Here is a 17,532-nt window from a genome sequence, read left to right on the forward strand (position 1 = left end):
GCACAGGTCATGATCCCAGGGTCCTGGCATTGAGCCCTGCATTGGGCTCCCTGCTCAGTGGGGAGTCTGCTTCTCCCTCTGCTTCTCCCATTGCTTCTCCCCCTGCTCATGTTCTTGGTCACTTTCTCTCTCTCTCTAAAATGAACAAGTAAAAAAAATCTTAAAAAAGAAAGTAGAGGGATAGACTACTTCCTCTTGTATTAAGTCTTCCATACCCACAGTGAATTTTACACTTAAAAATTCATCTCAGGGCACATGGGTGGCTCAGCGGGTTGGGCCTCTGCCTTCGGCTCGGGTCATGATCTCAGGGTCCTGGGATCAAGCCCCGCATCGGGCTCTCTGCTCAGCAGGGAGCCTGCTTCTCCCTCTCTCTCTGCCTGCCTCTCTGACTATTTGTGATCTCTCTCTCTCTGTCAAATAAATAAATAATTTAAAAAAACTCATCTCAATTCAAGTGCTCACTAGCCATAATGGATAGCATAGCTGTAGAATACGAGAATTTGTATGCTCTAGAAATACCACTCTCCCGAAGAAACAAATGAAAAACAATAACAAAAACCTTTGTTAACAGTAGCTATTTTAAAAATATAGATATTCTAAAAAGTGATAACCCAAAATTTTCACTTCCAGCTTAGTTAACAGGATCAGGCACAGTGATTTTTACAATCAATGCTCTTTTGGAGACTCTGTTCATTGGCATAAGACAATTAGCCTTTCCCTAGGGATAGGTTAGTTTGATAGGAAGAACCTAGTATGAGCCAGAATTCTAAAGCAAGATGCTCTGGTTGGAATCCATGTTCTGAATGTAAGAAAGAAGTGTGGAACAACATCTGTGCAGAGAAGCACACTCTGCATACTCTGTGCCCAGAGTTTCTACCCAGTTGGAAAAAGGAGAAAGAATCCAAACACATGTAGGGAAATGAATGGTACAGGTTCTGGACTGAGTTTTAAAGAAGAGTGCCGCCATATGCAGCAAAACTGAGAAGACCTTACATCCCCTGTTCTAAACAATCTTCCTTCGTGGGATTAGCAAATAGAGGTTAGAGCACTTGAACTCTTCCAGTAAGGCCGGACTTTGCATGTGTAGCCCTGGTTGATCATATTCAAGCCCGAAGGGTAGTACAATAGTCCCTCCTTACGAGCAAGGGGTATGTTCCAAGACCCACAGTAGATGCCTAAAACCACAGATTGTATCTACTGCTATATACATACTGTGCTTTTCCCTGTCCGTACATAACTATGATAAAAGTTTCATTTATACATTAGCCATAGTAAGAGATTAGCAACAATAACTAATAGAGCAACTGTAACACTGCTGCCTTTAAAACTATGTGAACATGATCTATGTCTCTCGAAGTATCTTATTGTACTGTACTCACCCTGCTTCTTGTGATGATGTGAGGTGGTAAAATGCCTCTGTGGTGAGAGGAAGTGAGGGGAATGAGCCAGGCCCTGGGATCATACAAATAGTAGCGGAGGCTACTATTGACCTTCCAACAGTATGTCAAAACAAGGGCCATTTGCTTCTGGGACTGCAGTTGATCACATGTAACTGAAACCAAGGAAACTGAAACCATGGATAAGCAGGATTACCACATGATGAATTATTGCTCACAGGTAATCATTTTGGTATGATTATGTTAGAATAATAAGCAGTAGAGGAACAAAATGACACTAATGGAATAGGATGACCGTGAGAGATCCACCAAGAGAAGAAAATCTAAAGTAGTTTAAAAATCTTCTTCCAGAAGGGTCAAGAGGTCGAGTCAAGAGTCAAGAGGTCAAGAGACCTCTTGACACTACTAAAATTATTGTGGACCACCCAGAGGTTTTGTATCTGCAGATTATCTTGATTACTGCATTAGAAATTAAAGTTAAGACACTTACATATGGGACGCCTGGGTGGCTCAGTTGGTTAAGCAGCTGCCTTCGGCTCAGGTCATGATCCCAGCGTCCTGGGATCGAGTCCCGCATCGGGCTCCTTGCTCGGCAGGGAGCCTGCTTCTCCCTCTGCCTCTGCCTGCCACTCTGTCTGCCTGTGCTTGCTCTCTCTCTCTCTCTGACAAATAAATAAACAAAATCTTTAAAAAAAAAAAAGACACTTACATATATTAAATAATTTACTTAAAATTAATAACATGCCCATTGCATTTTAACATAAATAACATTTGGGGGGGTCCAATAACTTAATTTTCAAAGGTAGAAAAAAAAAGAGTGACATTATTTTATGTTTTTGCAAACCTCTTGACTACTGGCTTAATAGAAGACAGCTAGATTTTCACATTTTCTCCTTCCTTTACTCTGTTACAGTAAAGGTGTCATGCAGCTTCTATCCTAGTGTTATTTTGGAAATATTTTTTACTTCATGGGCCACCTGCAAAGGACACCCAGAGGTTCCCAAACCACACTTTGAGAACTGGAGAGCTAAAATAATTGATTGGTTGAGATGGATGACTGTAACTGTTGCTGCCTCTGTTGTTACTGATAAGACACTGACAAAGGTCAAAATGGTGTTCCTCACTCTTGTCTACAGCTTGCCCTGCTCAAGATTACCAACATGCTTCAACACTGAGAGATGAGAAAACACATCGTATGTCAAATGGGCCAACCTGGGTATTTGACACTTTCACTTTATCTTATTTACTTACCTAAATATTCTGAATTGTTCTTCCTCCTCACGGATATTGTTAATATCTGGTTTTACAAAGGAGGATAATGAAGTTCAAGATGGTAAAAACTTAACTTGGCATGCACAGCTTAGTAATACTGGCGACTATTTCCCCAGGCTCTGTTCTTTCTATAATATTTATACTTTCCCCTTAAGCAATAATTATGATATACAGCAATAATTTGGAATTACGGGAAAAGGAAGTTTAGCTGTGAACATAGTACAAATTGGAAAATGAAATGACTTGAAAAAAGTCTGTTGTTAGGAAGTTACAAATAAATAGCAGTTATAGGTTAAATGTAAGGAAACCCGATTTTTGTTTAATCTGCATATTAATAATAATGTTGGTATCTACTGAATGAAATTAAGACTATATGGAGAGCATCTTCTGAGGCGGGTGATCCAATTAAGCAACACACGTAAGATGCTCTTTGTGGAATAAATAGGCTTTGTTTTGGAAGCATTGAGGGAAAGGGGAAACTCAAAGGTTGTCAGCCTGAGACGCGGCAGCTGGAAGTCATAGGCATAGACACTCTGGTGACAGCAGTCATCACAAGGATTTTTAGAATCAGCTCCGTGGCGGATCATCTACACAATTTATATGAATTCTATTTCAGTAAACCTATAGATGTCTATAAATAGTTTTTATGAAGTTTTTTTAAATGTGAAATATAAGATTTCAAGCGTACGGCTTATCTCGTTTCATTATTCTTGCTGCCAGATTCACTTTATTTCTGCATAAAATAGTGATACCTTGGGTTATTGGGTTAGTTTTTCCTTTGTAAATAACTCTAGCACTTTCCTCTGATAGGCAATTCGGATTATTACTTATGAGGGCCATCAAACTGCAGATGCATTTAGCCGCATCAAAAATAAAATACCCACTGCCTTATGATTCATGCTATGTCCAGATAGCTTAAATATTTCAGTGTGTATAATATATTTTGTCACTGTAAGTCACTTTCACAACTGACTGTGCAAAAAGTTATTAGCTGGTTGCCAAAATCTTCTCAAATTTGAGTTCACCTGCATGTCATTTCGCCAAACAATTTCTGAGACCAAATCACATAAGGGATCGCTATAATGTGCGTAAGAATGGGAATACATCTAACGTTAGCCTCCAACTGAAATGAAACATGTCTATAAGGCTGGGGCTTTTGTTATCATCTTATAACCACAGGTGGCATGAAGATAGGACTGTGTCACCCTTATCTGTCATCATAGTAAAGTTCATTTAATTCTCCATCTGGAAGAATGGAAGATCAAATGATGGGGTGATCAAAGGTAGAGGAAAACTCTCTGTGTTTATGTGGAAGTGAGAAATCCAGCCCTTCGGACAGGGATGTCTGCTAGGGATGTTTTCGGAGCCCTTAAGGAGATGGAGTGTACTGTTTCCACTCCAAGGGCATCATCAAGTTTAATTGTTAGGTCTGTTAGTTTCCTACTGGCGTTGCAACACATTGCCACAAGCTTACCGACTTCAAACTACGCAAATTTGTTATCCTACAGTTCTGGAAGTCAGAAGTCCAAAATGAGTCTTAAGAGGCTAAATTCAAGGTATGTGTTCCTCCTGGAGTCTGCAGGGGACAATCCATGTCCTTGCTTCTTCTAGTGGGAGCAGCGGACTGCATTTCCTAGCTCACCGCCTTCTCCTTCGTTTTCAAGGGTGTCATTCCAACTTCTGCTTCCATCCTCACAGCTCCTTTCACCTTTTAAGGGGGCTCATCGTGACAGAAACCCAGCCAGATGATCCAGGAGAGTCCCACTATCCCAAATTTAATCAGATTTGCAAGGTCCCTTTTGCCATATTAGGTTACATGTCCCAGATTGTGGGAATCAGAAGGTGGACTTCTTTGGAAGCCATTATTCTGTCTGCCACACCAAGGGACTTGATTACTTATTCTTAGTTTTTGTTTTTGCTTTTGTTTTGTTTTGTTTTTATAATTGATTCTGCCATACATATTTTCATGTGCCTATCAAAATGTTTTTGAAAAGCTTACTTTGCCAGGTACTTTGCCACATAAAAAGCACCGATTTTGCCCTTGAGTAGCCAAACCTCTGAAGACAGGTCTGCTGGATAATTCACTTACTTTCTTGGATTGTGGTTAATAAGCATAGAATGGTCTAGGAGCATACCGGAGAAGCACTCAACCTAATCTGTGGGGCTTGGAAGGTTTCCTGGAGGAGCCCCACTGAAGGGCAGAGTTGAAGGATAAATGGTCATTTAATTTAATTTGAATGTGGTGCAAGGGAGAGAAGCACATGAATTCAACTGACTAAACTCACGTGTCTAGCTGGGTTCAGACCCCACCTGGGTCTAGAATCCACTGCTCCATTTTTAGTCCCTCTTTTTCTTTGTGCAATCACTGACTGTATAACCCACCTTAAAATCAATGGTTCTCTATTATAACCATTCTTTTGCATCTACTCACAACGCCCTGATTTCTCTTCTAGACTTTTGTCAAATCCATAACACGCTGTTTCATTTCAACTCTACTACAACATTTCAGTGCCTGTGGTTATGTGGCTGGGCACGGCAGGAGAAAAACATATGCATATCCTGACAATCTCCCTTTGAATTTATAACCTTAGATCTTAAACAGTTTGCAATGCCCCCTGGCAATCCTAACACAGTCCCTAATCCCATTTCTCTTGTAGGCAACTACCTCACATCTCTAGCTCCCCCCAAATCTCCACCAACTCCTTGCTCATCAGCCAATTACTCCACGTTCTATCTCAAAGTGCAAATCAAAAAGATTAGGAAAGAACTTCCACAATCTTCCCCCACCAGAGCTCTCCACCTACCATTCCTAGGCCCCAGAGTTTCAGGGATCATAATCTCTTTTTCACCTTCTTTTATCACAGATAAACTGTACTTCCAGATCCAAACTGTCCACTTGTACACAGATTCCTCCCTCCCCTTTTAACCTCCTCAACGACATCTCTTCAGTAATCCTGCTAACTCTCTCCTGTCCTGAAAAATCTTCTTTCTCCCTACTGAAACATTCCCTTTTGCGTACAAGCATCTGATTATTTCTCTTCTCTCTAAAATAAAAATTCTCTTTTGGTTTAACATTGCCCTCCAGCTATTAACTCATTTCTCTGCTTTCTTTTATGGTAATATGCCTCTGAAGAATACACAGACGCCTTTCTTCCTTCCAAATCTCCTAAAATTATTCAAAATAAGGTTTTATTCTCCACACTCTAGTAAAATGGCTCTGAAAAATATTACTAATATTTTAGTGCTATAGCTCACAGTAATATAACACTTACTATGTTCCAAGCACTTTATAAAACCATTTAGTAGCTAATCTAAACCTCATAGCAAACTCTAAGACAACCAGTAAAAAGTGGCATTGGGATAAAAACCCAGGCAGATGCTTCTGAAGTCCATCTTTTTAGCTCCAACATTATATTATTTCTCTAACTCAAATAACATATGTATAATATATACATATAGTTACCAATCATTGGTCTTCGTCTTTTTAAACTGATTATCAACAGCATTTAAAAACTGATTCCTCGAGGCACCACTCTCCGCCCCCCTCACCCCTGCCACAATGTGTCTTCCATTGGCTTCTGGGACTCCACATGCGATTTTCCTCTTACCTTACTGGTTACAGCTCTGAAGAGGAACAGGTCAGATAAGCAGATTAAGAAAATAATCTGGTTCCTTGTCCTTCAGAGTGTGATATTTACTTATGCAGGAGGTAGACTGGTGAGTGAGTAATCTCTCGTAAGGTTTAGAGAGAGATCGATTCAAAGTGCTGTGGTGTTTAGAACTAGAATTTACTAACTGTCCTGGGGATATTTTTAAGGAGGGGCATCAAAGCCACATTTTGAAGTATAAATAGAAGGGGGCCAGGTGGACAAGGTGGGTAAGATTGCTCCAAACAGACTGAAGGCACCTGGGGACGTACAAACCTACGTTTGTTTGTAAGAAGCAGCCCAATGTATTATTTTTATCCCCTGCTTTATTTGTTTTTGAATCTGTCCACCTGAAAATTAGGCTAACTTGCTAACAGAAAGGGAAACATGTGGTAGTGGTAATTTTTAACTATTTTTCAGCCACGTGTACATTAGATCCATCTAGAGAAGTTTTAGTGAATATTGCTGCCTTTCCTGTGCTCGTAGTGACTCATTTAATTTTTCTGGAGCGGGACCCAGGCACTGATACTTTGGTTTCCCAGATGAGCCCCAGTCGGTAGCCAGAGTTGAGAACCACTGTGCTAGAACAGAAGCAAGGTTGGGAAAGGTAGCTGGAAACCAAGTCTGCATGCCAGGTCAAGTCCAGACCTAACGGCCGTTTAGCCTGTGCTGAAGACTGGTCTTCGTCTTCTACACAAAGTAAGGCTAATGAACGATTTTCTATGTGATTATGAAGATTATGATGTTATTAAATCAGTGTTCTCAGAACAAAAATAACTTTAGAGAATAGTATCAAGGTGGTAGAAGGACCACTGTTGCAATAACATAGGCATAAATTAATGATGGGTGAGTCTCTGGTTTTACCTTTCCCCGAACCTATATGACGGTGTCTGGCTCATTTGCCAAGATGCTGAATGAGGATGACATTTAGGGTAGCAACTGGCCAGACGTATGGTTGAGAGAAAGAGTTCAAGGGTTCTAATTTGCTTTACTATAAAGTCCTCAGGATGTGTTTTCTTCTGTTTTGAATTTAAATTTGCAAATTCTGGCATAAGCCTGGCAATGATCTGGAGAAGTTAAGACGAATGATCTCTGACTGGTCTGAAGCAATTGACTTGCCTCAAAGAGTTGCACGATTACCTTCGCATTGAACACATTCCGCTCCCATTATTTCTTGCAAAGCTGTGCTGGCCAACAGACCAGGTGCTCTAGAGGTGTCCCTGGGTGGCAGCTGTAAAAACTGGGGCTTCAGAGGAGTATATAAACTCTTTTCTGGGAGGTACTGGTAAGCCGTAGTGAGGCTGAGGGAGAACACAAAGATGATGTCCCCTCCCTGTGTTCCCGGGGAGCACCCCCGTAGCCTCTAGATGTGTGGTAAACCTGAAATCTGTTCTTCAAACTCCAGAAAAATTAAATAGGTCTTTTTCACAGAAAAAGGGCTATGTTTTAGTCTGTTTGTCTGTGCAATGCCCTGGGGGTGGTAACCTGCCAAGAGATGTCCCTCTGATGGTGACAGCCCCATGGGACCCAAAGCCAGTCAACAGGGAGTATGGTCTGTACGGACTGTATGTGCTGCCAGCTTTAACAAGGCAGCAGGAGAGCACAGGGCCTGGGTGCACCCACTGGGTCTATAGAGGCAGAAGGAGAGTGCAAAAATGGTGCCCACCTGCACCTCCACCCCCAGAGAGAATATATATATATACACACACATATATATACACACACACATTTATTTATATGCCTAATTAAATATACATGTAAGTGTATATATATAGTTATAATTTATATATTATATATTATATATTATATATTATATATGGCATATATAATTTATATTTTATTTCTTTACGTAAATACAGAAATAAAACATAAAGTGTAACTATCTACATGGAGAAAGCTGAATTACAACCCTATTTCACATCAAATACAAAAAAAAAAGTGAAGATGGTAAAGATCAAATGTGAAAAACCATCCCCTAAGAGTAAGCATGGAGATTATCTTTGAGACATTAGAATCAAACGAAACTTCTTAAATGTGGTCTCACCAAAATCCCACCCACCCACTGTGCAGGGACCGACAATCCAGAGGAATCTCACAAAGTCAGAGTGACTTCCTGAGGAGCAAGGGGTTTGTGTCCCACATCAGGCACCCCAGCCCCTGAGATCTGCAATGGAGAGAGGGACCCCCAAAGTGGCTGGCTTCGAAAACCAACCAGGCTCACATTCAGGAGATCCAAAGGTCACAGGGGGAGGGAGAGGCTTCTCTTAAAGGGCTCACACGCAGACTCATTCACCCCCACGACCAGCATGAATGCAGTGGTTTGAAAAGTGCCTAGACTATGTGTGAGGGAGACTTATTTGTTAAACTTAAAGCATCCGCCAGGGGGATAAGGACTTTGGGGGATTCTCTCTGAGTGTCTTCATGACATAGCAACCTGTTCCCCCAGAGCAGTGGTTTAAGGGCATGCAAAAGCAGAAACAAAATGTCTTTAATGACTTATCCTTAAAAGTGACAGTCATCATTTCCGCAATATCCAGTTACTCACGCAGGTCAGATGTATTCAATACGTGAAGGGATTCCAGGAGGAATGAACGCCAAGAGGTCAGAGTCAATGGGGGTCATTTTGAAGGCTGGCTACCATAACACGTAAGGTTAGAGTCCTTTTAAAATCCTCACTGTAGGGCGCTTGGGTGGCTCTGTTGGTTAAGTGACTGCCTTCGGCTCAGGTCGTGATCCTGGAGTCCTGGGATCCAGTCCCGCATTGGGCTCCCTGCTCAGTAGGAAGTCTGCTTCTCCCTCTGACCCTCTTTCCTCTCATGCCCTCTCTCTCACTGTCTCTCTCTAGTAAATAAATAAAATCTTTAAAAAAAAAAATCCTCACTATAATATCAGGGAGAAAAAGGATATATCTGTCAATCAATAATGCTACTGTATGCCTCAATTGTTTGGGAGAAAAATAGGATCCATTTATATTGGCTGCTTGCAATGTAATTGAAACTCATCAATTGAAAAGGTCCAGTTTTTCCAATTTAAATTGATTTTCTTCATTGTATTGTTAGCACGGTATCATATTTCTTAAACAGTACTCAAGAACACACATCCTAAAACAGTTCGTATTAGACTGTGAGCACCCACTTAGACAAGTTCGTTTCTCTTCCCTCTCACAACTAGGTTTTCTTTTCCAAGTGGAAAAATCCAATTATAATCTTTTAGTCTAAATAACACAATTAACTTATTCTCTAAAATATTTAAATTCAATGTTGTCATGGTGCTTCTAGTACTTTGAATGCACTATCCTCTTGTTACAAAATTAGACTTAACTCATGACTTTGGATTTTTGGGCAGCTACACAGTCTTATGACTCCAGTAAAGAATAATAAACCATTCAGGTTACGTGAATATGAGCCTCTGATCTTATGGCACCACAAAATTTATAAAAAAAATAAATAAATTGATGTGTACGAATATATATTTGTGTTCTGAAATATTGTTAGGACAAATATTTGCTAATGACTTGGTTGAAACAACAAAAAACATGCATATTTCAATTTTATCCTTTTCTGTCAGCTAGTTTTTTCACAGAAAGACATAATGAGTAACTTATGCTTGAGGGGTAATTTAGTTCATAAAAATAGAAAATTATTTATTTATTTATTTTTAAAGATTTTTATTTATTTATTTGACACAGAGAGAGGGATCACAAGCAGGCAGAGAGGCAGGTGGGGGCAGGGGTGGAGGAGAAGCAGGCTCCCCGCTGAGCAGAGAGCCCGATATGGGGCTTGATCCCAGGACCCTGAGATCATGACCTGAACCGAAGGCAGAGGCTTTAACCCACTGAGCCACCCAGGTGCCCCTAGAAATTTATTTAAAAAAAAAAAAAAAAGATATCATTATTCTTTCTAGTGATTTATGTCTTTAAAGCTTTTTTTTTTTTTTTTTCCCTTTCCTTGAGCAAATTGTCATGAGCTTTGGGATTCCTTTTTGACTGTAAAGGCATAGGCTTCTTTGAAATAATAGTGTTCAAATTACTTAAATGTATATTCATTTTCCTTCTGCAGATATACTGATAATTTTATTATATGTACATATATATTTGCACTTTATTTTTATTTTAGTGAACGAATATATAATTAAAATTAAAAAAGGATGCCCATTTAAGCTTGATAAAAAGTACACAGTAGGGGATAAAAAAAATTTTTTTTGCGTGATTTAAGATAGCAAGACCAGTGGACTTCCGAACACTGGCACCAGAGGAACCAAGCATAATGCCACCATCCTGGAAAGCTAGGTTTATGAGTATCCAGCTCACAGGTAAAGTAGCAGGAGAAAGGAGAGTCTGTATTGGGGAAAATGCTGACAGATGGCAGATTTGTTGATTCCTTCTCTCATAATGAAGCAGGATGCTCAGTGAGAGTTGCAAGCCAGATATTAATGTGTTTTTCATTTACTAAGGCCAAGCAGGTTTTATTGCTGCAAGGGGTTATGCTTCTAGCTGCTGTTAGACAGCAGACAGTTTACTCAAATATTAAAATAGATTACTAAAGGTAAAGAAACAGTGCTAGAAAAACAAAATGAAAATAAATCAACAGTACAACATTTTTTTAGAAGCTGATATCAGAGATCTATCTATTCAGATAGATACTATATATACATTACATATTGTTATATACTATATTATACATTACTCCTATGCGCATACACACATGTATACCCATATAACTATATGTAAGGAGTTTTTCCCATCCAAGTACTTAGGCATATTTATAGTTTGTAAGTGATGTCCTGGTGCTGGTTATTAAGCTCTTGTCTCAGATCTAGCTCCAGCCTTCTACACTCAGCTTAGTGATCTTGGGGCTGGAAGTCTGCAAACTGCATCTCCGCTTTGCCCGCTGTCTCCCGGCTGTCTCCCTGCTACACTCCACCAAAAGAAACAGCTGGAGGGTGACTGGAAGGCCAGAGACTCATTCCTTCTCCTTCATATCTTGTTGGCTTCCCATTGCTCTGGGACTCCTGCGAGGAGCTCTATCTCACAGCAGCAGCAATGCCTTCTCTGGGTAGCATTTGGATGTAGCCCACAGTTTTTCCTAACACAAGCAGGACCAGTCTGATGCAGCCTCCTGACACCTCATCTCAGAGGTGTGGGTTTGAGTCCCATGGGTGCCTCTGCAAATCCAGAGACACCAGCCCCCGCCAAGCTGGATGCCCTTCTCCAAGGGCTGCATCTCCGTCCTCCAGGGCCTCTTCCCCAGCCTCCAAGTTGAATAATGTTAGCTTCCTCCGTTTTCCTGTGTAGGTGTGAGGGGTTGTAACTGCTTCCTGTGATTGCTCCTTCCCCGCTAACTTCTCATCTTGCCTTTACAGTTGCCAAGTTAATAACTTTACTGCAAGTTAGTATATTGTTAAACATTTCAGTTTCTTTCTGTTACAATTACCGGCATAATTTTTCCCTCCTGACTGAATGCTGATACAGGTGTTATGCAGAAAACTCAGAAATTTCATAGCATATTAGTTCAATAGCAGGTGGGAAAATGCAGTTCTAGTATTGCATGTATAGAAAATAAAATTTTTCTTGAAGCCCAACTGTTATCTAAGGTGTTCTAGCTATTTTATTAATAACAATAGAAAAAGAAATTACCAATGAAACAAAAGTTTCTAGCTGAAGGTGGTCTGCATTAGTACCCAAGTACTCTTTGGAAACATACGAAATCAAGTTCTCATTTGTTGCTAGCTCTACCAAGCCTCTAACCCCCACTTGAGGTCTCAGCTTATACCTCCACTAGCAATTTTATGTTGACTTTTATCTGAACATTTGAGGCTAATCAACCCTGCATTATTCCCCTCCTTGCCATCTTTGTCGTTGCCCCATTATGGTACCCCATTTTGTCACCTATTCTTTTTCCCTTAATTTTCATCTCAGATTTCACCCTCTGTGATGCTTTCCTCAAGATCCAACCTCTTGGGGTGCCTCCGTGGCTCAGAGTTTAAAGCCTCTGCCTTCGGCTTGGGTCATGATCCCAGGGTCCTGCAATCCAGCCGTATCAGGCTCTCTGCTCAGCAGGGAGCCTGCTTCCTCCTCTCTCTCGCCTACCTCTCTGCCTACTTGTGATCTCTGTCTGCCAAATAAATAAATAAAATCTTTAAAAAAAAAAAAAGATCCAACCTCCCATTGTACTTGACTTTCTAGTCTTTTGACTGTGACCTCTGCAAAGTTCACTGAATGTGAAGCAAAATGTGTATTTAAGCTGTTTACAAAATGTTCACTATACTTTCAACTTAAAAAAAAAAAAAAAGTTCCAACCCTAAAGTTGCCACTTCATTGCAAATCTCTAAACGATGTGTTCAGGGTCCAGCACTGCGGTCTAGACCCCTCCCTGTCTTCCCGGTTCTAGATCAGGTAGCTTCCGGTGTGCTCCTATAGATTGTTTTGTCTAACTAAGGATCCCTTGTGCCTTCCGGTTGGGACATTCTCCCTATTTCTAAAAGCCACCTCCAGATAATTCCTGGCATTTAGCATCAGGCGTTGCAAGTACATGTTGCCTGGTTTTCGTGCTCATTCACTGACCCTTGGTTGACTCCTCCCATTCAGTCTTGTGTGATTTCCTGCCAGCGTTGTTACTGCCGCCATTATTACTGCCCCAATTCATTCTCCAGGCTTTCACTGAATCAGTGTTTTCTTCCTAAAATGCTTAACTCTTCCTGTCACATAGATGCATGCAATCCTTCAGGGCATCTGTACTGTAAACTCCATCCCAGGTCCTCAACCTTCATTTACCTCTCCAGCCTCATATCTCCCAAAATCTACCTTCACCTTTGATGTGGAACTCTAGTTCCAAGATTACTTAAGCTCCTGAAGTTAAAAAGAATATATTTTATTTACATTTCTTAAATTAAAAGTATATATGTTTTTTACTTCAGGCCACAACAAATGTTTCTTAATGATGGTCATCTCTCCATTATTTTCCTGGTTAAGTTTTATTTTCCTGTCCAGTTTCACTTTCTGTTAGAAGTCTTGGGGCCCCAGTTCTGGATTAAGCAATTTTCCACATGCTCCTATGTACTGTTATGAATGACTATTATCTGATTTGTCATTCTGTTTTAATTGTCCTCCCATAAAACTATGATTCCTTTATGGGTAAGTGCCTCATTCATAATGTACATCTCTAGTGTATAGGGGCTAATAAGAAGACAGAGATATACTAATAAATAATGCCAAAAAAAATGAAGAATGAGCAAATCAAGTGTTTAAATTAGGCTAAATCAAACATATATTTAAGAATCAGGGCCAACACCTTCATAGGAATTTTCAAACAGCTGAGAAGAGCACACACATGTTCATTTATAAAAATTCAAATTTAATCACAGGCACACTGTAGCAAACAAGCAAGGAATCACTGAAGGCTATGAATAAAAGTAAGATAGCTAACTATTAACTACATGAAGAGTTTTTCTGCCACATTTATTTATTTAAGCCACATGAAAAGGTTGCTTTTTACTGATCATATTGGCAAAGTTTAGAAAGTTAGATTAAATGTTGTAGACTAAGAGTGTGAGTAACCAGTACGTTCACAAATTTTTGCTGGGTGTATAAATGGGTACAACTTTTCTAATAAAATTTTACAACATTTGTAAAAATCACAAATGCACATACTCTTTCTGCTAAGTTTATTCAACTTCCAGAGATTTATTCTATAGGTATAAAATGGTGTAAAATGACTCATTAACTAATATATAAGACTACAGACAACATTGTCTCTTTTTTTTTTTTTCAAAGATTTTATTTATTTATTTGACAGACAGAGATCACAGGGAGGCAGAGAGGTAGGCAGAGAGAGAGGGGGAAGCAGGCTCCCTGCTGAGCAGAGAGCCCGATGCAGGGCTCGATCCCAGGACCCTGGGATCATGACCCAAGCCAAAGGCAGAGGCTTTAACCCACTGAGCCACCTAGGCGCCCCAACATTGTCTCTTTTTTTAAAGGATTTATTTATTTATTTTAGAATGGGGGGAGGGTGCAGCTGGAGAAGGAGAGAGAAGCCCAAGCAGACTCCTTACTGAGTGTGGAGCCTGATGTGGGGCTTGATCTCACAACCCTGAAATCATGACCTGAGCTGAAATCAAGAGCTGGACGCTTAACGGACTGAAATTCCCAGGTGCCCTAAAGTGGTATTTTAAAAGCTACCTTCTGGAGTTGTGAGGGTTAAGTGAGAAAATGTCTGTAATATCTCTGCAGACCCAAGAGTAAGGATGGAGCTGGGCTAGAAATGGGAGAAGAAGCTCTTGTGCCAGCCAGTTAGTTCCTCTGTCCTGTTGTATCGGCTTTATTGTGTTTATTCTCACATATTTTACTGTTTGTGGCTGCAGTTTAGCTTTCTCAATATGGCAAGCAAAATAGCTTCTGACAATCTCCTAGTAAAACTTAATAACACGTCCAGCACTGAGGAGAAGATGGTTTCCGTCTCTAATTTGCCAATCTAAATTTCTCAATAAAGGAACTTACTAGTACAACTTGGATCAGTGTCTACCCTTGAAACAAACAACTGTGGCCGGGAGGCTGGGTCACAGTTGAGCAAGAGTTCTGGTCCCATACTATGACAGAGAGAGAAAGAATAACAATGTAACCCCAGAAATATGATACTCCTCAAACAGTAAATTAGGAGGAGTCTATTGTTCACTATACAAAGTTACATTTTTTACTGTGATTTAATTGAAAACTTGGCATGTATAAGAATATAGTCAAATTTATTATAATTTAGAAATGATGGATTATAATTATACAGTAAAATAGTAATAATTAGACATTATTACATTCAAAAATTTCAACCTATATTTATCTATTTTTTAAAAAAATTATCTTATTTTTTCAGTGTTCCAAGATTCATTGTTTATGCACCACACCCAGTGCTCCCTGCAATACATGCCCTCCTTAATACCCACCACCAGGCTCACCCAACCCCCCACCTCCTCCCCTCCAAAACCCTCAGTGTTTCTCAGAGTCCACAGTCTCTCATGGTTTGTATCCCCCTCTGATTTCCCCCAACTCCCTTCTCCTCTACATCTCCCAATCTCTTCCATGCTACTCCTTATGCTCCACAAGTAAGTGAAACCACACGATAATTGACTTCTCTGCTTGAGTTATTTCACCCAGCATAATCTCCTCCAGTCCTATCTATGGCCACAATTGCCAAACTGTGGAAAGAGCCAAGATGCCCTTCAACAGACAAATGGATAAAGAAGATGTGGTCCATATGTACAATGCAGTATTATGCCTCCTTCAGAAGGATGAATACTCAACTTTTATATCAACCTATTTTTAAAAATGAGTGTGTGTACCTAATATTTGTGCATTGCTACAACATGAATTATCTTTCTAGGATAGAAATTTTCAATGAAAAAATTAAAAAAAAAACAAAGTTGGCATTTTCAATTGTTGTCCATTTTTCCACATACTCTTACTTTACAAGGGACACCTAAATATTTTATTATTTATTTTATTTATTAAAATATTTTATTTATTTATTTGAGAGAGAGACAGAGAGAACAGGAGCTGGGGAAAGATTAGAGAGAAGGGGAAAGAGACAAGCCGACTCCCTGCTGAGCAGGGAACCTGATGTGGGGCTCCCTCCCAGGACCCTGAGATCATGACCAGAGCTGAAATCAGATGCTTAACCAACTGAGACACCCAGGCACCCCCTAAATATTTTATTTTTAAATAAACATAGTGAAATATATTACTTTGTATGACATGATTATTAAGGGAATGATGATAAAATGTTTGGTATAAATAACCCTGGAGATAGCTGTGAATAACCAAAACATACCTGAACTTGTTCTATATAAACTGATCCATGGTATGGACAAAACATTCTATTCCCCTTTTAAAATTAAATTCAAGAAGTGATACAAACAGTCAGAGATTATTAACTATAATATTTTCCATCTGCCATGGTCATTAGTCCTGAGTAGAGAAAGCATTCGATGAATCTTTCATTAGTATTCTTGACTGTGAGCCTGACTCAAATAATGTCTGGACTTAGGGGAAAAATGCAAACAAAAGATTCAGCCACGTTTACTTCAACATACACACATGTTGGCTAATGTCTAGAACACATGTTCAGGAAGTTGAATGGGAAATGTATCGTCAATACAATATCGTCAGCATTCCTGACATTTTGCTAACACTATTAGTATAAAGCTCCAATTATATCAATACTGTTCATATTTTGTATGTTTGTAAAAAGAATATCTGTATTATGAAGGCTATTCAGTTGTTCCTTTTTTTTTTTTCAAGAAAAACTAACATTTTGGAATTGTGAGTCAATTTTCCAACATCTTTCCCCCCACAAGGGAATTCTAATGAACTCATGTTGGTGAAATACAGACTTTGAATCCTAGCTACTTCCCTTATGACCTCCCAATACTTGCTTCCACAAACCTGTTACATCTGTTCTATTCTCTTGGATCCAACAATCCCTAGTACAATACAGGGGGCATAGTAAGAGCTCAATATATATTCATTGACCATTGAATGAAATCATAAAATATTTACTCATTTGCCTTTCAATATGTCAATAACATACACATTTCTACACCTGCCTATATTAGTTCCATGTCTGGAAATTTCTATCCACTCCCCTTGACTTCATTAAGATCTGTCCTTAGAGACCAAAATCACTTCTATCTCATTTCCTGACTGTCTTTGTGGACATTGATTATCACTGAAACTATATGGCTTATTGTTTTTTCCCAAGTAATTATACCATCATTTAAGAGGTACTTACGTGTGTGTGCTGCTTCCTAGACTGTTTTCTCAGATCTCTGAAGTACTACGGTACTGCAGTATGCTTTGGTAGTATGTCTAAATTGACTTTTTCTTTCGAGTACTTTGCTGAGTGTCTTTCTTATAAAAGGTCCTCATTTATATCCTAGCATTTTACAGAGATTCTGCATTTTAAAAAATCAGGTTTGACCATCTATAGTTGTTCTGAAAGTACGTCTAACCATGGGATAATACTAGGTAGATATCATGTCTCTCCAAGACAGAGGTTTTGTTTCCACATATGAAGACAAAACATGAAATCTGTCTTGACCTTTCCTTGTTTTAAGTAGCTCTTTGAAGAAGCAAAGTTTTCTTAAAGTACACTATCATTTATAAATCTTAAAAAAGCTGCAGTGTGACAATTATTGGTAAAATTTGTTGACTCATCAACTTGGACATAGAA

Source organism: Enhydra lutris, unplaced genomic scaffold, assembly GCF_002288905.1.
Source record: "Enhydra lutris kenyoni isolate GAN:26980312 unplaced genomic scaffold, ASM228890v2 scaffoldscaffold25, whole genome shotgun sequence".
NCBI lineage: Eukaryota > Metazoa > Chordata > Mammalia > Carnivora > Mustelidae > Enhydra > Enhydra lutris.